Below are 19,127 nucleotides of genomic sequence, written 5' to 3'. Positions count from 1 at the left end.
CATAGCATCCAAATTTCCAAAGGAGAAACTAGAGGAGCTCAAGGATGAAATAGACAGAAAAACTGTACTAGTGGGAGATCTGAAGCTTCATCTATCTGAACTAGATAAATCAAACCAAAAAATAAATAAGAAAGAGGTAAGAGAAGTTAATGAAAGCCTAGAAGAATTAGTTAGTAGACAAGTGGAGACAAAAAATTGGGACAAAAAGGAATATACCTTCTTTTCAGCAGCACATGGTACATTCACAAAAATTGACCATGTATTAGGACATGAAAACATTGCAAAAGAGTGTAAAAGGGCAAAAATAATAAATGCAACCTTCTAAGATCATAATGCAATGAAAATAATAATTAGTAAGGGTACATAGAGAGTATTTCCATGTAATTAAAAAACAAATTGGAAATTAAACAATACAATTCTCCAAAACTGATTAATTAAAGAACAAATCATAGAAACAATTAATAACTTCATTGAAGAAATGACAATGATGAGACATCCTTTCAAATCCTATGGGGCACAGCCAAAGCAGTAGTCAGGGCGAAATTTATATCCTTGAGTTCATATATTAACAAGTTACAAAAGGTCAATGAATTGGGCATGTAAATTGAAAAACTAGAAAACAAACAAATTAAAAATCCTCAGATGAAGACTAAATTGGAGATCCTAAAAACCCAAGGAGAAATTAATAAAATTGAAATTCAAAGAACTATTGATTTAATGAATAAGACTAGAAGCTGGTACTTTGAAAAAACAAATAAAATAGACAAAGTACTAGTCAGTCTAATTTAAAAAAGGAAAGAAAAAAACCAAATTGACAGTATCCAAGATGAAAAGGGAGACCACACCTCTAATGAAGAGGAAATCAAGGCAATCATTAAAAACTACTATGCCCAATTATATGGCAACAAATATGGCAATCTAATTGGTGATATAGATGAATACTTATAAAAATGTAAATTGCCTAGACTAACAGAGGAAGAAATAAATTACGTAAACAACTCCAAATCAGAAAAAGAAATTGAACAAGCCATCAAAGAACTCCCTACGAAATTCTCCCCAGGTCCAGATGGATTCACAAATGAATTTTATCAAACATTCAAAGAACACCTAATCCCAGTATTATAAAACTATTTGACAAAATAAACCAAGAAAGAGTTCTACCAAATTCATTTTATGACAGAAACATGGTATTGATCCCAAAGCCAGGCAGGTCAAAAACAGAGAATGAAAAACTATAGACCAATCTCCCTAATGAATATAGATGCAAAAATCTTAAATAAGATACTAACAAAAAGACTCCAGCAAGTCATCCCAAGGATTATTCACTATGACCAGGTAGGATTCATAACAGGAATGCAATGATGGTTCAAATTAGGAAAAACATCTGCCTAATTGACCATATTAACCTTCAACCTGAGAAAAATCACATGATTATCTCAATAGATGCAGAAAAACCCATTGATAAAATACAACACCCATTCCTTTTGAAAACACTAGAAAATATAGTAATAGAAGGGCCTTTCCTAAAAATAATAAACAGTATATATCTGAAACCATCAGCCAACATCATCTGCAATGGGGATAAACTAGAAGCCTTCCCAATAAGATCAGGAGTGAAACAAGGATGCCCATTATCACCTCTATTATTTAACATTGTATTAGAAACACTAGGAGTAGCAATTAGAGAAGAAAAAGAAATTGAAGGTATTAAAATTGGCAATGAGGAGACCAAGCTATCCCTCTTTGCAGATGATATGATGGTTTACTTAAAGAATCCTGGGGAATCAACCAAAAAGCTAATGGAAATAACCAACAATTTTAGCAAAGTTGCAGGACACAAAATAAACCCACACAAGTCATCAGCATTTCTATATATCTCCAACACAGCTCAGCAGCAAGAGTTAGAAAGATAAATTCCATTTAAAATCACCCTAGACAATATAAAATACTTAGGAATCTATCTGACAAGACAAACACAGGAACTATATGAACACAACTACAAAACACTCTCCACAAAATTAAAACTAGATCTAAAGAATTGGAAAAACATAGACTACTCATGGGTAAGATGAGCTAACATAATAAATATGACAATCCTACCCCAATTAATGTACTTATTTAGTGCCATACCCATTGAACTACCAAAAAACTTCTTTATGGAATTAGAAAAAAAAAACATTACAAAGTTCATTTGGTAGAACAAAAGACAAAAGATATCCATTGAAATCATAAAAAAAAATGTAAAGGAAGGAGGACTTGCAGTCCAGATCTCAAACTATATTTATAAAGCAGTGGTTATCAAAACAATTTGGTACTGGCTAAGAGACAGAAAGGAGGATCAGTGGAATAGACTTGGGGTAAATGACTTCAGCAGGACAGTCTATGGTAAACTGAAAGATCCCATTTTGGGGGGCCAAATAACACTCTTTGATAAAAACTGCTGGGAAAATTGGAAGACAGTATGGGAGAGATTAGGTTTGGATCAACATCTCACACCCTACACTAAGATAAACTCAGAATGGGTGAATTTCTTGAATATAAAGAAAGAAACTATAAGCAAATTAGGTGAACACATAATAGTATACTTGCCAGATCTTTGGGAAAAGAAAGACTTTAAAACCAAGCAAGACCTAGGAAAAAATCACCAAATGTAAAATCTATAATTTGGATTATATCAAATTAAAAAGGTTTTGTACAAACAAAACTAATGCATCCAAAAATCAGAAGGGAAGCAACGAACTGAGAAACAATCTTCATTACAAAAAACATCTGACAAAGATCTAATTACTCAAATTTACAAAGAGCTAAACCAGTTGTACAAAAAATCAAGCCATTCTCCAATTGATAAATGGGCAAGGGACATGAATAGGCAATTTTCAGTTAAAGACATCAAAACTATTAATAAGCAAATGAAAAGTGCTCTAAATCTGTTATAATCAATGAAATGCAAATCCAAATGACTCTGAGGTATCCCCTCACACCTAGCAGATTGGCTAACATGATAGCAAAGGAAAGTAATGAATGTTGGAGGAGGTGTGGCAAAGTTGATACATTAATGCATTGCTGGTGGGGCTGTGAATTGATCTAACCATTCTGGAGGGCAATTTGGAACTATGCCCAAAGGGTGATAAAAGTCTGTCTGCCCTTTGATCCAGCCATAGAACTGCTGGGTTTGTACCCCAAAGAGATAATAAGGAAAAAAAGACTTGTACAAAAATATTCATAGCTGTGCTCTTTGTGGTGGCAAAAATTGAAAAATGAGTGGATGCCCTTCAATTGGGGAATGGCTGAACAAATTGTGGTATATGTTGGTGATGGAATACTATTGTGCTCAAAGGAGCTTTCCTTTTCCCATTCTTCATTGCCCACTATTCCTGTTGTATTACCTGATTGAGTTGACATTAAAAGTTATCTGGGAAATAATGTGATTATTTTAACCAAGGAAAACGTTCTAAATTGAATATATAAAATTATTCAAATGAAAAAAAAGAATAAAGACAATAATATTGCTGTTTCAAGTATACCCATTACACATGAAGAAACAGAATCATATAAGTCAAATAACTAGCCAATGATAAGACAACTAATGAGCATTGGAGGCAGGATTCCACCCAAGGGTTTTTATTGAAAGACTTACTTTAGATACCATTCCAAGCTATTATTCAATTACCTGTTTTCAGATGTTTATCTCCATAACTTATTAGTTAGAGAGTGATTTTAACATAATTTTTCTTTCTTTCAGACTTACTAACATACTTGAATAGAGATTTGCTTAACTTTCTTTGACAAACCACAGTCAACAAAACAAATATTAACCTATGAATTGAATTAAAATAATATTTGAGATAGGAGAAAAAAAAACATGAACAACCTCACAAGATGTAAGAGGATGGTCTTTGCCTATTAAGGAATCAGGGAAGACTTTATGGAAGAAATACTATTTGAATTGGACTCTATGGAAATTAATATAATTGGTAGAGAAGGGCAAGAAGGACATTCTGGGTACAGGGAATATTATGAAAAAGGGGACTAAGATGAAATAATTACAGATATTTAGATTGGAAAGTAATATGGCTTGGTTATAGTATAAAAAAATGAAGAAATTACTATTGGATAAAGCTATCAAGACACAATAGAGGTATTTGAATGTGAAACCAATGAAGTTTCAATTTTATTCAATACTAAATAGGCAGCTATTGAGGTTTTCTAATATGAAAATAAAATCTGAGAATAATAAAAAATTATTTTGATAATCAAAGAAGATTGAATTAGAAGGGGAAAATTAAAAGTAGGCAGATCTATGTTTATGCTAAAACCAAATTTTCAGGTAATTGGGATAAGAGGCCTGTATGTTCTAGAATTATATTATTGCAAATAGAAATAATTTGATTGATATGAAAGATGGAAAAAGATATTAGATTCACAGAATGGATATTATTTTTGAGGGAGAATTAAAAATCTATATTTCAAATATGAGATGTAAAAATAATAGTAGAATTGAAAATTATAATTAAGACAGAAGGAAAAGAATCCAGAAGAAAAGAATAAGGTCACCTTTGTATGCATTTAATTGAACATTTTTTATAAAGTAGTTCTTCCTGGTGAATATGGCTTATAAACTGTTAAATACATAGGTCTGAAATTTGTGAGATCAAAATTGTAAATTGAGATTTGGGAGTCTTCTTTGAACTAGTGATAGTTAATGCCTTGAGAGTGAATGATACTGATGAGTAAAGGGGTGTAAAGAAATTAAAAGAGGTAATAGCCAATCTTTGGGGAACATTTAACTTGAGAGATTATAAAAATGTCAGGAAATAGTAAGGCAAAAAAGGAACACAAAAAGTTAGAAAAGCTGTAGTTCTATAACTGCTCAGGTAAGAGATGAACCCACATTACTGAAAATTCTTTACTCAGCCTATGACTAGATAATCTTTGCATCTTTAAGAGGGCTTATTACATGTAAGACGTTGATGAAGTATAATAGTTAAGTACAAATTAGAGAACTACTAAAGAATTTTGAACAGAGGAGTTATGTGATAAGATATATACATAAGAAAGAATAGTCCTCACAGTATGCTATAATATAAAACATTTTCTTCCTTTTTAATTTTCCATGAAGTGAGAGCTATAGTCTAATATGTTTAAAATATATTTTTAAACATTATTTTATTTGGTCGTTTCCATACATTATTCACTGGAAACAAAGATCATTTTCTTTTCCTCCCCTCCCCACCTCCCACCACCTTTCCCTCTCCCATAGCCGACGCATGATTCCACTGGTTATCTCATGTGTTCTTGACTCGAACCCATTTCCCTGTTGTTGGAATTTGCATTATAGTGTTCATTTAGAGTCTCTCCTCAGTCTTATCCCCTCCAACCCTGTAGTCAAGCAGTTGCTTGTCTTCGGTGTTTTTACTCCCACAGTTTATCCTCTGCTTGTGGGTAGTATTTTTTAGATCCCTGCAGATTGTTCAGGGACATTGCATTGACCCTAATGGAGAAGTCCATCACCTTCGATTGTACCACAATGTATCAGTCTCTGTGTACAATGTTTTTTTGGTTCTGCTCCTTTCGCTCTGCATCACTTCCTGGAGGTTGTTCCAGTCTCCATGGAATTCCTCTACTTTATTATTCCTTTTAGCACAATAGTATTCCATCACCAACATATACCACAATTTGTTTGTGTTTAAAATATTTTATTGGTTTATTCATTTATTATCCAAGAGAAACAGGTGAATATATTTACATCAGTAGACAACCATTTTCTTTTCAAGGCAGCATACTGTTCTATAATTTCAGAAGAGGTTACCAGTGAATATCTTCCTTGATATTATAGCTTAAGATACTAATACAGAATTGAAAGGAAGATAAATCATAAAAAGAAGTCCTTTTGTGTGGAAAAAGGCTGAACTATAACTAAAAATTCATAATCCTGGGGCATTCATTTACCAGAATTCAGATGGTACCTTCCTCTATATTGCTTAATGGTCTTTAACTTGGCCAGCTGTAAGGAAGGCATATAGTAGTTGCAAGAAATGGAGTTAGAGAAAAGATATCCATGAGAGGACATGGAATATTGATAGGTCTCTGTCATAGTAGCCAGGCCAGGTTTGGGTCAGGGTGGCAGGGAGATGTGTTTAAGTTGACCTGAACCAAAGCCTCAGTCATCCTGTATTAACTATGACTCCCACTAAATGACATCCCTCCAGAGCATTACAATATGGAGATAAAGATGCTAATTTTTATATATCTAAGAAATGTATCACTAATCTATAATTCCTGACATGTCCAGTTTAAAATCCAAGGATATATATGTAGATTGAGTGTCTTGAAATAACTCTGGTTATTCCATAGATACTCTGCTTATAAGTAGATTAATTAACTTCTAGTAATTCAATTTTGATTCAAATCTCTTTTGACATGCTTTTATAGTTAAAGTACTTGAAAACACTGCCTACAATTTATTTTAATTCTTGTTCAGTACTTTCAGGCTTGTTCTACTCTTTGTGACTCCATTTGGGGTTTTCTTAGCAAAGATACTTGCAGTTGTTTTCCTTTTGCTTCTCCAATTTTTTTATAGATTAGGAATGTTCTATTTTTATCTTCTCACTCTCTTCTTAACCCAGTTTCCACCTTTATCATTCCATTAAAACAACTCTCTTCAACATTAGTAATGATCTCTCAGTTGCCAAGTGCAATGACCTCTTCTGAATCTTCATTCCTCCTGTCCTCTCTGCAGTCTTTATTACTATTGATCACTCTCTCTCCCCTTTGATATTTTTTATCTCTCTAGATGTTTGGGATACTATTAGCTCCTGGATCTCCTCCTATCTATCTGATCCCTTCATTGCTCTCTTCTTTGCTGGATTTTCATCCAGATCATGCCCTCCAACTATAAATATTGTATACAAGGGGATGACCTGTAGCAAAAAGAAAATTTGAATTTTGAAGAGATTCTTCAGAGAAGGAGCAGATGGAACTTGTGAAGATTGGATTTAGCTATCTCCTGATTGCAACAAAGAAGATACTTAGTTCTTCCTTTATTATGAAGATTAAATTGTAATCCCCTGATTGAAACAATGAAGGTACTTAGCTCTTCCTTTATTGGGAACATTGAATTGTAATCCACAATATATTTTTAGATTTTAATTCACAAAAAGTGGTAACTCAGTATTTTAAGTAGATCTACCCATTTTAACTACAAAAAGGTGTTAACTAACTACAAAAGGTGAACTAACCAAAAAAAGGTATAACTAACCACAAAAAGGTGTCAACACCCATTTCATGCATTGAGTGGGAATTCTGTGACCCACATGTGAAATGTAACAGAGAAGGATGAAGGAATATGAAGAAAAAAAACCAGAAACTCCAGCAAATTGGACACATACTTTGGAAGAATTCAAAATACAATACAAAACACAATTAAGAGAGGCTGAAGACTACTGGTAAAAGAACCTAAATAGCAGGATTAGTGATCTGGAAACAGAGGCACTTGAACTAAAATGAGAATATAGTGTCTTGAAAGCCAATATTAATCAGCTTGAAAATGAGGCAAAGAATATAAAAGATGAGGCAAAGAAGATGAAAGATGACCTCCAAAGAAAATCAGAATAGAAAGAGAAGGATGACAAAAAAGCCCAGGATAAAATCCAGTCTTAAAAAACCAGAGTACAACAATTAGAAGCAAGCAACACCACAAGGCAGCAAAAAACAACTATAAAACAAAACCAAAACAATGAAAAAATTGAGGAAAATATGAAACATCTTATTCACAAACCAAATGATTTAGAAAATTGTTACAGGAGAGACAATTTAAGAATCATTGGTCTACCAGAAGTCCATGACAAAAGAAAAAGCCTAGACATCATCCTACAGGAAATTATCCAAGAAAACTGCCTGATATTCTAGAACAAGAGGGAAAAGTAGAGATTGAGAGAATCCCCAGATCACCCCCTGTATTTAGTCCCCAACTGACAACATCCAGGAATGTTATACAGAAATACAAGAACTATCAGACCAAGTAAAAAAAAATATTACAAGCTGCTAAAAAGAAGTCATTTAGATACTATGGAACTACAATGAGGATAACACAGGATCTGGGTGCATCTACACTGAAGCACCAAAAGGCATAGAATATGATATTCTGGAAAGCAAGGGAACTAGTTCTACAACAAAGAATCAACTACCCAGCAAAACTGACTATATTCTTAGAGGGGAAAGTATGATCATTTAATAAAATAGAAGAATTCCAAGTATCTGTAAAGAAACGACTAGACCTGAACAGAAAATTTGATGCCCAAGCACAGAACTCAAGAGAATCATCAAAGGGTAATTAAGAAAGGGGGATAAAACAAAAAACAAACAAACTTTTTAATGGACTGATTAAGTTAAAATGATATGTATCCCTACAAGAAAAGAGGTTATTGATAACTCGTTAAATTGTTATCACCTGGGTAGCTAGAAAACTTATACTTATAGGGAACAGTGATAAACTGTATAGTATAAAATGGATACTTGAATCCAGGACTTCAATCCCCAGAAGCCCTTGCTCCACTTCCCCAGAAGGCCCTCTAATCTCACTGAAACCTCACCTGGGCCAAGAATGAGATGGGGTATTTAACTTTATTGCAAAGGCTTTTGTCGCTCTGCTTCCCCATTTCCACTTGCAAGCAGATGTGGCTTTTTTCATAATGTAGATGAGATTGTCTAGGCCTCTCTATCTCTGGCCTAGACACGTGCTATTCTTACTTGTATATTCTTAAGTTCTTAATCTTCAATAAACCTCATAAAAATAATACTCCTTGCAGAGAGAAACTAATTTCTTCTTCTATCAGTATCTCCTAAATTTTAACTGTTATAATAGGATGAAATGTAAAGACATAAATATGTATATAGATATATGTATGCATTAATATAAATATGTATATATATGTATACATATATATATATATATATATACATATATGTACAACTACAGTTAAAAAAGAGGTTAATACCAAGAGAAATGGGAAAAGACACAAAATGGGGTAAATTTATATATCACAAAGAAACAAATGGCAAGAGAGGGGAAACATCAATACAGTGGAAGGGTAAAGAGGTTTTAGATAGGAAATGTTCCATTCTTACATGCATTGAAATTGTCTCAAAGAGGGAAGAACAATCAAATACATTGGGGCAGAGAATTGATTTGCACCCTATAGGGAAGTAGAAAAGTAACAAATGGACTGGTGGGGAGTGAAACAATGCAAGGGAGGGAGAGTGTTGGGGTAGTTTAAAAAGACTGTAAAGAAAAGAAGAGGGGAATAGGAATGGAGGGGGACTAGAAAGGGAAGTAAATTAAGACTGGGAATTAGGGACACTGATTAAAAACAAAACACTGGTGTGGAAGGAAATAATGAAAGAAGAAAGGGCAGGGCTAGGAGTGGAAATCAAAATGCTGGGAAATACACAGCTGGTAATCATAACTCTGAATGTGAATAGAAATAACACCCATAAAATGCAAGCAAAGAGCAGAGTGGATTAGAAACCAAAACCCTACCATATGCTGTCTACAAGAAATACACAAGAAGAAGGTAGTAGTAGTCTCTCGGTAACCGAGTATGAAGATTATCTTTATGCATTTTCATCTATGATAGATGAGTGTGCACAAAGACACTTTTTAGTGAAGGAGATTTAAGTGGAAAAGTCAATGCACAGAGACAGTCCCACTCTTTTGGCGTTGGAAGCCTGGGTCCAGTGGCACGAAAAGTCATTACACCTGGAGACTTCCTCAGCTGCATTGGATGGCTGTGTTGTCTTTTGTGCTCCAACATGCCCTAAGCACTCCACAGTGCTTTGCTGCCTCGCCCTCTCAGCCTTTGAACCTTCTTATTGGTTTCTTCTGTCTATTTGGCCGAAGCAGTCTTCACATGCTGGATGAGCAAAGCCCTGGTTCACTAGGGGTTGATGACCCGATGGCTACCCTCACAAGGTTTAGCCAGCCTGTCGAAGCCTGTTGCCTGGGGTATGGCTGCTGCTGCATGCTAGCAGCTACTGGGAGCCACAAGTGAGAGCTGGGTGTCAGGTGAGGGTCAGAGGCTGGAAAGCTGACCTAGGAGGGCATGACGAGCCCTCCATACCAGAGATACTACTCCTCCCTGAGCACCCCATAAACCCTCAAGATCTAATCAAAAGATATAGGGAAGGTAATTTCATACTGATAAAAGGCAGTATAGACAATGAATAAATATCAGTACTCAATATGTATGCACCAAATGCCATAGCATCCAGATTTCTAAAGGAGATGCGAGTAGAGCTCAAAGATGAAATAAATAGAAAAAATATACTAATGGGAGACCTGAACCTTCCTCTATAAGAACTAGATAAATCAAACCAAAAAATAAATAAGAAAAGGGTAAGTTAAGTGAATGAAATCTTAGAAAAATTAGAGTTAGTAGATATGGGGAGAAAAACAAATAGGGACAAAAAGGAATACACCTTCCTTTCAGTAGCATATGTTCATTAAAAAAGATTGACCTTGTACTATAAAATTAAATCCTAATAAAACTATTATATTTTAAGAGATTTATTTAGTGATCATTAGAAATCAAGGAATAAAGAAGATACAATATAAAAACAAATTGCCCATGGCTGATCAGTCAGTTCAAACACCCACCTTACCACCACCAAGCTCAGGACAGGAAATAAAGAGGTGGGATCTTGCACATCCCTGCCTAATATCCCTTATCTACAGGAAGAATGTAATGACAAGAAGTCGGGCTCCTGGGAAATGTAGTTCATTTTTAGGGTAACAGATTTTCAATTATACATTTCCTCCTGAGATCCATGGAAGACTAGTCTCATCTTGTAAACATAACCAAATTTGAAATTACAAAAAATTTAGGATAAGAGGAAAAGAGAACAAAACTAATAATTGCTAGGTGCATTGATAAAAAGGTAGGGAAGGGGCAATCCTCTTTGGCATAAGAGTATACATACAAAACAAATGCATTCAACTCCACACAGCTCAAATAACCACATCCCAAAGTTGACTCTGGATCTTCTGGTGCAGCATGTGGTCTATGCAGGCATCTTAATGGTGTCTTCTCCAAATAGTTCACTTTCTGGATTTGGACAGGAAGCATGTTTCTTATCCTAAAATTACTCTTTTAAAAGAATTAAAAATTTTCAATTTAGAATAATAATAGCAACAATAATAATAATAATAATAATACATACCCCCCAAAGAGGGTGTTGAAAAACCCAGGGATCACTTAGGAATGCATTGCTGAGTTACAAGGTATTGTAGCATTTAAAAGAGTGGATTCCATAAACTATAAAAGTTAAAATGATTGAGGTCTTAAACTGTAGTGATCAAAATAGTGGAAGACTTAAATTGTGATAGATATAAGAGTGGGTGAGTAAATTGTGACCTCAGAAAATACGTTTTCACTACAGTGTCTTGTTTACAATCAAATATAAGGTGGTTGCCAGGGAAATATTCCCAATTATGAATATACCCAAGTCAACTGGGTTTTATAGAGAATTTAATTAATAATACAATGAGGAATCAAAGAGAGAGAGAGAGAGAGAGAGAGAGAGAGAGAGAGAGAGAGAGAGAGAGAGAGAGAGAGAGAAAGACAGAGACAGAGAGAGACAGAGACAGAGACAGAGACAGAGACAGAGACAGAGACAGAGACAGAGAGAGACAGAGACAGAGAGAGAGAGAGAAAGGAAATAAATGAGAAAAGAATAGGCTGGCCCAGGCAGCCCTGGCCAACCCAGGCTTAAGCCCTAAAAGAAAAGATAAGACTTGTGAATGTTAAAAGATTCTCAGACTCTACCTTAGAACATTTGGTTAAAACCATTCCCCATTTTAAACAATGAAGCTACTTAGATCTAAAATGTGAGAACTCTACTTAGATCAGAAATGGGAAGACCTCTACTCCACCCATACTTAAGACTGCTTTAGGGAAGAAAACTCCTTGCAGAACAATGAAAAGTACTTAAACCCATACTTAAGCCATGCCTATTTTTAGAATTAATTACAAAGGAGTGCTAGGTACCTATAAAGATCAGGCAACTTGTGAACTTAAAAGGAGCAAAGAGGAAAAAACTTACACAGAGATTCTAACCTACTCAGGTGTGGATTACTAAAAGGATTAATCTACTCAGGTGTGAATTCAGAATGGGCTGTCCTTTGGAAAACATCTACTGTGATTGGTAGATGGAAGAACTTACGGGAGGTAACATAGGAGAAAACCCGCTATATAAGAAAAAGGACAGGCTGCTGAAAGGAACAGTCAGCTGGGAAAGGCTGCCTTGAAGGGTCTCTCTCTCGGGTCTCATTCTGAAATATTCAGATTGAGGATTGAGCTGGTGAAGTCAGCTGAGATGGAGCTGGCCTGGTGTCACTAGAATCCTTGCTTGGACAGATCTTGTGGTGAGTGATTTAGATATAAGGACTGACTGATCTTTTCTTTTAGGGCTTAGGCCTGGGTTGGCCAGGGCTGCCTGGGTCAGCCTATTCTTTTCTCATTTATTTCCTTTCTCTCTCTCTCTCTCTCTCTCTCTCTCTCTCTCTCTCTCTCTCTCTCTCTCTCTCTCTCTCTCTTTCTTTGATTCCTCATTGTATTATTAATTAAAAACTCTATAAAACCCAGTTGACTTGGGTATATTCATAATTGGGAATATTTCCCTGGTGACCACCATAAATATTTGATTTAAAACAAGACACTGTGGTGAAAACATATTTCCTGCAGTCACAATTTACTCACCCACTCTTATATCTATCTCAATTTATATCTTCCACTATTTTAATCACTACAGTTTACGACCCTCAACCATTTTGACTATTACAGTTTATGGCTCCCACTCTTTTAAATCTTACAGTATATGAATCAATTGGCAAGAGAAATAAAAACACATTAAAAAATCCAAATAAAAAAAGATAATTTCTGGATGAAATATAGACTATCAAAGTCTTATTTGTCAAAATTCTAAGTAAAGGAAAAATAACTCTGTAACAGGTCCTTGAATCAGGACCCAATTGTAATGATTTAAGCAATTATGCACTTACCCAACCAGTAGCCAGGACTATAGAAAGTTTGCCACACCATGAAAGACAGAATAGGGACTAGATTATAGGAACCAGGTAGGAGACAAATTTGAGATGCTTGGTAGAATATGGGACAAGGAAGACCTGCCTTTAACACATGTTAAACAGCCTCAATCTCAAACCCCAAACAAGTTCCAGTTCTCTTGCCTTGGTTCAAAATTTTCATCAATTCCATCCGGATTGGTTGGTCTCTTTGATCTTGTGCTTGATTGGTCCTATGCAATTTAGCTTTGTATTTCTTTGGCACTGTGCAATGGCTCTTTTTGTATTGTCTTGTCCTGGAATCAGACAGAATCATTAAGCAAAGTCCCATCATTATTTTTAATAAAGTATCAATGACATCATTTTTTAATAGTCTAAGGCTTTAGGGGTATGCATTGACATTAGGGCAAATGTATTTTAAACTTATATCACTCCAAAAGAAGAAAAAGGTAAAGAAAAATATTCTCTGCAAAAAATAAGATACATTTCCTTTGTAACTTAACCACTGTATGAGTACAATCTTCAGAATAAAACAGTAATACAGTAGATACTGCACATTCAGAGAGTACCAAATTCCCCAAAATTCACAACAGCCCAATTAATTACAATAGTAAACAAACCCATTGTCATATTTAAAATAAGTTGCTATATGACAAAAAAAATCTATGAACTGATCAATATGTGTCATAATTTTTACAGACATATCAAATCTTTCAACCTTGGAAAATACATTTTTAAGTAAACTTATTTGGGTATAGAACATCACCAAAAAATGTAGATTATTCTGGTAGAAATAAATTAAACTGAAGAATTTTGCAGATGCTCTTTTTGGCTTCCTGCTTCATATAAGCACCTTGGTAGGAACTTTTCTTTGTTTCTCTAACTTTAATACAACATTCTTTATTATATAAACATAACAAAAATCATCCATTCAGAAACCACTAGCTAATTTAAATTATTTCTGAAGGTCCCTTAGAATCACCATTAAATTCTTAGTTTATTAAATTATCTAAAGGTTGTTAGCCAGGTTGAGTCCATCCATCATCTATGTGATAATTAACAAATGATATATGCGAAAAACAAAACTGTTTATGGGCTTTTACAATATTTTACAATATTTTGTTCAGTAGCCATAAGGGAAAAGTAACAGAATATATCTAACAGTTAAAACCCAGTAGATTAAAATGATTCAGTTTAACAGAACAGTATTGAATACATTAATATATGAACTTAAAACAACAAAATTAAAATTTAAACAAAACAATCACCAAAATACAAAAAAAATCAAAGCTTTTATAAAACAATAGAGTCTGAAAAAGCTCAAATATTTCACCTACAGTCTCTTTAAAGTTCCTTTTTCTTAAAATTCATATCCCTATTGTCAGCATTGTGGGATCTCCCATATCGACAGAGAACATGGGTTTTGGAAACTCAAAATGAGTAGGCCCAAATGGCTAAGAGTTGCAGGAAGATGAATTTCTCCCCTGAATCTCAGGCAAGATTAGTAAAAGGATGAGTGCACTCATGAATTGTAGAAGCTGTTTGAAATAGGCAATGCACTGCTCTTTCATAGAATATGCCATGAATGTAACCAAGTTCCTGTTTGGAAGAGTCTCTTCCATCTCTCATCCCCCCTCCCAGATACCCAGACACATGGAAACTAATGGTTGCCTAACGAAAGAACACCCCAGTTTTTACCAGTTGGTTTGTGTTTCCAAAGACACAGGGGCAGCTACCAGCAGCCTGGGTCCTGGGGTTGGTTCTTAGGTTGGATCTGGGTCAGAGACCAGAGATTAGAAGTAGAGTTCCTGGGGGCCTAGGACTGGGGGCCAGATGAGCAATTAGGGTTAGGAGCTGGAGGAAGCAGTATTAGCAACACCAGGGTCAGCAGCGAGGAATGAGGAATGAAGGAGGAATGAGGAATGAAGGACTTAAGCAGTTGGGCGAGAGAAGGAGTTAATCTGTTCTTTGCTAACCTGGTCAGTAGGGAGAACAAGCAACCAGGCAAAAAGTAGGAAAAGAAAAATGCAGCAGCTTAAAAGAGAGTTGGAGTTTGTGAGTGTGGGTGGGATGGGCAAAAGCCTTGGCCTGAGAAATGTGACTTAGAAAAACTATCTAGGCCATTTTTAAAAAATTTAGAGAGTTTCTCAATCCTTTTGGTCACCAACTATAAAAATTAAATCTCTAATAAAAATATTATAGTTTAAGAGATTTATTAAATGATTATTAGAAACCAAGGAATAAAGAAGATATTAAATATAAACAAGTACCCATGACTCATCAGTCAGTTCAAACTCCCACCTTACCACCACCAAGCTCAGGACAGGAAGTAAAGAGATGGGACCTTGCACATCCCTGCCTAATATCTCCTATCTATAGGAAGTACACAATGACAGGAATTGAGTGGCCTCCTGGGAAATGTAGTTCTAATTTTTAGGGCAACAGATTTTCAATTATTCAGCACTAGGGTATAAAAACATTGTAAACAAGTGCAAAAAAGCAGAAATAATAAATGCAACTTTCTCAGATCACAATGCAAAGAAAATAATAATTAGTAAAGGTACATGAAGAGGCAAATCAAAAATTAATTGGAAATTAAACAATATGATACTCCAAAATCGGTTATTTAAAGAACAAATCATAGAAACAATTAATAATTTCCTTGAAGAAAATGACAATGATAAGACATCCTTTCAAAAATCTATGGGATGCAGCCAAAGCAGTACTCAGGGTGAAATTTATATCCTTGAGTTCATATATTAACATATTAGGGAGGGCATAGATCAATGAATTGGTCATATAAATTAAAAAAACAAGAAAGTGAACAAATTAAAAATCCTCAGATGGAGACTAAATTAGAGATCCTAAAAATCAAAGGAGAAATTAATAAAATTGAAAGTCAAAGAATTCTTGATTTAATGAATAAGACTAGAAGCTGGTACTTTGAAAAAAACAAATAAAATAGACAAAATATTGGTCAGTCTAATTAATAAAATGAAAGAATAAAACCAAATTGACAGTATCCAAGATGAAAAGGGAGACCTCACCTCTAATGAAGAAGAAATTAAGACATTGATTCAAAATTATTATGCCTAATTATATGGCAATAAACATGGCAATCTAGGTGACATGGATGAATATTTATAAAATTATAAATTGCCTGGACTAACAGAGGAAGAAATAGACTACCTAAACACATCCCATATCAGAAAAAGAAATTGAACAAGCCATCAAAGAACTCCCTAAGAAAAAATCCCTAGGACCAGATGGATTCACAAACTAATTCTATCAAATATCCAAAGAAGAACTAATCCCAATATTATACAAACTATTTGGCAGAATAAACAAAAAAGGAGTTCTACCAAATTCCTTTTGACACAGATATGATATACTAATTCCAAAGCCAGGCAGGTGAAAAACAGAGAAAGAAAACTGCAGACCAATCTACTTAATGAACACAGATGCAAAAATCTTAAATATGATATTAGCAAAAAGACTCCATCAAAAGGGTTATTCATTATCATCAGGTTGGATTTATACCAGGAATGCAAGGATGGTTCAATATTAGGAAAACCATCCACATAATTGACCATATTAACAAGCAAACCAACAAAAATCACATGATTACCTCAATAGATGCAGAAAAAGCCTTTGACAAAATACAAGACTCATTCCTATTGAAAACACTAGAAAACATGGGAATAGAAGGTGCTTTCCTAAAAATAATGAACAGTATATATCTAAAACCATCAGCCAACATCATCTGCAATGGGGATAAACTAGATGCATTCCAAATAAGATTAGGAGTGAAACAAGGATGCCCATTGTCATCTCTATTATTTAAAATTGTACTAGAAACACTAGCAGTAGCAATTAGAGAAGAAAAAGAAACTGAAGGTATTAAAATAGGCAATGAGGAGACCAAACTCTCACTCTTTGTGGATGATATGATGGTCTACTTAAAGAATCATAGAGAATCATCTAAAAAGCTCGTTGAAATAATCAACAATTTTAGCAAAGTTGCAGGATACAAAGTAAATCCACATAAGATAAGTCATTAGCATTTCTATACATTTCCAACACATCTCTTCAGCAAGAATTAGAAAGTGAAATTCCATTTAAAATCACCCTGGATAATATAAAATACGTAAGAATCTATCTGCCGAAACAAACACAGGAACTAATATGAACAACAAAACAAAACACTCTCCACACAACTAAAACTAGATCTAAACAATTGGAAAAACAAAGACTACTCATGGGTAAGACGAGCTAACATAATAAAAATGACAATCCTACACAACCTTATTTATTCATTTAGTGCCATACCCATTGAACTACCAAAAACTTTTTTACTGAATTAGGAAAAAACATATCAGAGTTCATTTGGAAGAACAAATGATCAAGGATATCCAGGGAAATAATGAAAAAAAAATGCAAAGGAAGGTGTCCTTGCAGTACCCGATCTCAAACTATACAATAAAGCAGTGGTTATCAAAACAATATGGTATTGGCTACGAGACAGAAAGGAGGATTAGGCGAATAGAATTATGGAAATTGACTTCAGCAAGACAGTCTATGATAAGTCCAAAGATCCCAGCTTTTTGGACCAAAATCCAATATTTGATAGAAAATGCTGGGAAAATGGGAAGACAGTGTGGGAGAGATTAGGTTTGGGTCAACATCTCACACCCTACACCAAGACGAATGCAGAATGGGTGAATGACTTCAATATAGAGAAGGAAACTATAAATTAGGTGAACACATAATAGTATACATGTCAGGTCTTTGGTAAAGGAAAGATTTTAAGACCAAGCAAGACTTAGAAACAAATCACAAAATGTAAAATGAATAATTTTGATTACATTAAATTAATAAGTTTTTGTACAAACAAAACCAATGCATCCAAAATTAGAAGGGAAGCAATAAACTGAGAAACAATCTTCAAAGCAAAAAACCTCTGACAAAGGTCTAATTACACAAATTTATGAAGAGCTAAATCAATTGTACAAAAAATCAATTGATTCCCCAGTTGATAAATGGGCAATGGAGATGAATAGGCAATTTTCAGTCAAAGAAATCAAAACTGAAAAAAAAATCAAAACATGAAAAAGTGTTATAAATCTCTTATAATTAGAGAGATGCGAATCAAAACAACTCTGAGGTATCACCTCACATCTAGCAGATTGGCTAATGTGACAATAAAGGAAAGTAATAAATGCTAAAGTGGATTTGGCAAAGTTGAGACATTAATGCATTGCTAGTGGAGTTGTGAATTGATCCAACCATTCTGGAGGGCAATTTGGAACCTATTCCCAAAGAGTGATAAAAGACTGTCTACTCTTTGATCCAGCCATAGCACTGCTGGGTTTGTACCCCAAAGAGATAATAAGGAAAAAAAGACTTGTACAAGAATATTCATAGCTGTGCTCTTTGTGGTGGCAAAAATTGAAAAATGAGTGGATGCCCTTCAATTGGGGAATGGCTGAACAAATTGTGGTATATGTTGGTGATGGAATACTATTGTGCTCAAAGGAGCTTTCCTTTTCCCATTCTTCATTGCCCACTATTCCTGTTGTATTACCTGATTGAGTTGACATTAAAAGTTATCTGTTCCCCAAGCTGAGTGTGAGTGAACAGATCAAGTGGTCTCGAGTAGTGCAAAGGGTTCAAGAGGGACAAGAGAGAATTGGGGAGAGCAGCTTTAGCTAAGGAGGGAAGGCAAAAAGGAGAAAAGGAAAGTGGGGAAAGAGGGTGCCTGTCTCTATCTCAACCCTTTCCCCTCCTTCCTCGAGTTTGGGGAGTTGGAGGGGGGGAATCAGACCTTGGCAGTCTGAGCCCCCCTGAGAGAAAGTCCAGTTGACTCACCCCTGGGCAACAGGAGCTGAGGTAAAGTCTGCTCAGGTTTCTCTTCAGAAAGTCCCTTCAATTGGGAAGTGTTGTGGGGAAAGATTTCTAGTCACCAGCAGGAAAAGTGAGTAACCCTCAGCAAAAAGTCTTTTTTCACTCTCTCCCTTCAGCTTCTCAAGACTAAGAGACTGAGAGATCA

The sequence above is a fragment of the Monodelphis domestica genome, chromosome 7 (assembly GCF_027887165.1).
Source record: "Monodelphis domestica isolate mMonDom1 chromosome 7, mMonDom1.pri, whole genome shotgun sequence".
Taxonomy (NCBI): domain Eukaryota; kingdom Metazoa; phylum Chordata; class Mammalia; order Didelphimorphia; family Didelphidae; genus Monodelphis; species Monodelphis domestica.
Note: the sequence above shows the minus strand (reverse complement) of the source record.